This window comes from Oryzias latipes, chromosome 4 (genome assembly GCF_002234675.1).
Source record: "Oryzias latipes chromosome 4, ASM223467v1".
NCBI classification, from domain to species: Eukaryota; Metazoa; Chordata; class Actinopteri; order Beloniformes; family Adrianichthyidae; genus Oryzias; species Oryzias latipes.
Window position 1 is genome coordinate 24,623,076 of NC_019862.2, and position 4,392 is coordinate 24,627,467.

A 4,392-nucleotide genomic window follows, 5' to 3' on the forward strand; every position below is an offset into this window, starting at 1 on the left:
GATTATTTTACATTTTTATGCACACAAGTAGCCGTATTTAGTTCTTTCTTAGGAACATCATGGCTGTGTTATATGTCTGTTTTTCTCCTTTAGTAGTTTGGCGCGTAGGCAGACTTTATGCTGTTGACGTTTTTTTAAACGGATTTTTCCTAGCAGAAAAACAAGCTTTTTCTGATTCCTTACAAACCTGATTCTTAGTAACCCGGTTATTTGATAAAGTCAACTATGACCTGGTAACTCAAGCATGTGTAAGAGCTTTTCCTGTTAAGCTTTACCACAAAAACATATTGAAAATGAACAAAGGTTAATGTTGGTTCAGAGGCAGCATTGGCTGTAAGTGCGACCTGCTTCACCTGAGTCATCACAGCTGATCTGTCCAGTCTAAACGCGACAAAAACAGTTTTAATCCTGTTAAGACTTTTATCCCGTTAGAGCTGATTCTGTTTTGAAGAAACAGAGACAGTCTGACCAAAGATCAGACCTCAGATGCTCAGCAAGGTGGGACTTTCCTTGACAAATGAACTGTGAGAGCAGCAAAAAGGTAAATGCAGCACAGTCTGAAGAACCCAATTTTTATTAATTAAATGTCTTTGGTTAAAAAAATTTAAGCACCATATGGTTATTGTAGATTTAAAAAAGATATGGAATTTTTGGTGCTTTAAGGCCCATTTCTTTTTACAAAGAAGAAAAGACATCAGCAATGATCACCAACCTTCATATTTAAGGTCAGAGAGCCCAAGCTACATCTCAGATTCCACAGTTCTTCCATTGCACACTCAGTGTGTCAAATCCAAAGTTACTAGAAGGACAACTTGAAGAAGGAAGCCTCCAAACGTCATATGGCCTTCGGGTTGCCTCAAACAGAGCATGCCAAACTTATAGAAGGAGTTTCCATGGCCAAGCCTCTGCATTTAAAATTTATAGAACCAAAATCAAAGGAAACCAAGCTAAATTTATAAAGCCTTTTTCCTAAAATAGCAACTCAAAGTTCTTTACAGAAGAAAAACTCATTTCAAACTTCAAAATATACATTGATCTTCACAAAAACAAAGAAATTACAGACACAAACACAAGCAATTAACCAAAACCAATATTATGTAAATATGTCATTTTACTTTGATCTTTTAGGGTGATTTTAACATCTACCCAGGAACTGCAGATGAAAAATAGCCCTTTGGCTAACTCTGGCATATTGACAGAAATGTTAATTAATATGCGCTGTCCCCTATATTAAAATAAAAATAAAAAATAAAAATAAACCAAATAGATGTGAATACATACAAATACACATAAATAGGAAAAAACTTAGAAAATAAAGTGGGATTGAGTGTTTAGGCTGAGTAAGAATCATAATTTAGGACTCAGAACTTGACATTTAACTTTTTTGTTGCTGCCCCACAGTAAAAGACAAACCAGGTAATGCTCAAAGACACTAGGTCAGGGCAACCCAACCCTGATCCTTGGGATCTACAGAACTCCCTTTTATGTAGTGCTTCCTGTCCTGCTTGTTGCTTTTGAGCTGACTCAGGTGTGTCCAAACTCGGATTGACTGTACACACCTAGTCCCGGTTAGTTAACAGCAGAAACCGGTGCAGGGAGAGCTGGAGACCAGGTGGGGTGGTGAACTTAAGGACCTTGTTTTGGGCAGCCCTGCACTCGAAGTGTACAGTTTTAATGCCTAGAGATGCAAAATGGCCAGAGTTTGCTCTGGCCATCTCAATAACGATATGACATGCGATTTACGACACTAAAGTTTTGTTTAGTTCACCTAAAGATCCACCAAATAAAAAAACTTTCAAAAGTAAATTTCAAACTTAGACTTTGAAAAAATTTATGATTTTAAAAATATCCCCACCCCAGTTTTCATTAAAAAAGCAGTGATCATCTTGTTGAAGTTTGGAACCAAATATTTGAGGTCTAAGATTGAAAAACAGACATTTCTCTTTTCTTTAAGAAGATAAAATGACACACAACTTAAAAGCATCGACTCCTCTCTATGTTGCTTGCATGCAGGACAAAACGACCCAAAGGGGTCAATCGGTTAGAAGGAGCTCAGCTGCTGGCTCCAAAGACGTGGCCCACTCCACTACAGGAGGTCAGTCAGAGGCGGTCGTGTGGAATGAAGCAATCAATAAAATTTAACCAATAGCATAAATCACAGAGCGGGAACTTCCTGCTACCAAAGACATTTGTTTTTTGTTTTTTTTTCTCTCTCCAGTAAGTGTACTTTTTTCATGTTTGCAGTTCTTACTTTAATTACAGCTGGAATGGGGGGGGGGGGGGGTCTTGCCTTGCTTCTAAGTTAAAAAACATTACTAAATAAAAAGCTGCAGAGAAACAGTTAACAGAGCCAGAGTGTCGATTCTCTGGATGACTGGAGCCAAACAAACCCTGGATTTCAGCAACAAAAGAGCACAATTCTGCTGTCCAGCCCAAACCCACCCTCTCACACGAAAAAAAGGGTTTCAAAAAAAGACAGATAGAAGCTCATTAAGTAACCCACCAACCATCCCACTCATTAACTGTTTCCCAGCTAAAGAAGCACAGAGGATGGGAAGCCTCACGTGGTCGAGAAGTTGTTTACCACAACAAGGGGCGACCGAGGAGGAAGAGACTGCAGAGAACGGGAGAGAGATGCAGCCTTTTCCCACCAACTCCATTCACAACTCTTTTCACACGCTGCTGGCTGCCGTTTCCATGGAGAGGAGTGCTAACCCAAAAGCAGCAGAGGAAGAGAGAGAGGCTTCATTAATTTTTACATTTGAGTTTTTAAACACCAAGCACAACCCTTAACTATTTTCATATGCAGCTTGGGTTAATTGCAACAAATGTAAAGCACTACTGCAACGAAAAAAAGTTAGATACTCCTGATGTTCAGATCATAACTTTTTCTTAACGTACACTTATTTCATGATACTCCTTCATAACATCATACCTCTATTAAAATGAATGCTGCAACCAACACAAGATTTACCAACTTGAAAATAAATAAATAAATAAATAAATAAATAAATAAATAAATAAATAAATAAAGAAATAAATAAATAAATAAATAAATGACAACAAAGTATAAGATAGGGATGAACTTTGTATGGTCAAGGGAAAAGAACAAAAAACAGGAGGGGTTTTTATATTTAAGTGTACATTTTTCCCCAGAATAATAACCTAAAAAATGTAAAATGCATTGGTTGTCCCCTTTTTGTAAAAAAAATTTACATTTTAATAAAAAGCAGGAAAAATGCTTTCTTCTTGGAGTAACACCGATAGTAATATTAAGTTCAAAGCTTAGTAAATAAAAATGTTTCTTACACTGGTTTGGCTCTATTTCAGCTCTGCCATCCTTTGAGAACAAAGCAAATTGTGTTTGGATGAAGTTGTTGCGCATTAAACTTGCATAGGGCCTCCTTTATCCAGGACCTCTGCTGGTGATACTTCATTCTTTACTTCATTTTTAAAATTTGTTTAGGAAAAAACGGTGTATAATATCTTTTTTTGAATTAAACTAGTTTCAATAATCTATTATTTGTGTGTGTCCCTGTACTTATAAGTGCCTATGATTTTGATTGGGATGTGAGGAGATTGAAACTTTTAGGCTGAAAGATTACATCAGCTAAATTTGTCATTAATACTAATAAAAGTAATAACTTAACTTCATAGTGTGTCTTTTAAGCATCTACATCTTTAAAAAAATAATTCTATTGATTAACAGAAATATGAGCAGTTTAATATAATTAAATATAATTACCACCCAAGTAAATCTCTATTTTATTTTTAGCCCTAAAGAAAGATGAAAACTTATGACAAATGTTTTGGTGAGTCTAAAAAAATGTCTTTAATAAACTTTATAACGCAAACATTTCTATTTAATAATGTGCTTGCTTTTAAACAGCAAAATTAGCAGATTATAATGTCGTATACCTATTTGGAGATTAATTATTGATTTTGTTGGGTTTCATGTAGGCCTAAAAAAGAAAACCTGCATTAATTTGAGGTTGATTTTTGCAAAAATGTTTAGTATCAAACCTTCTGATACTGATAAACTATGAAGTAAACACAGTCATGAGGAAAATTTTTGAACAAATGTTGTTATATTGTGATAATGTGAATGCCCATTTTAAATATTACCAGACACTAACACAAGATAACCTAACTGCATGACAGGGCAGCAAAAAAAGTAAAATATTGTAAAAATAAAACAAAAGTTTAAAAAACAAACAAAGGCGAATTAAAGAAACCCTGTTAAAGAACATTAAGTTATCCATATATTGTACTAATACGTAGATTATGTACTTTTAAAATGTAATTTTACTAAAGAGGTGTTTTTGTTAACGGAGTTCGGCGTGACGTCTGTAGCAAACCGGAGTACCGTATTGCGACTGCAACTGTCGCGAA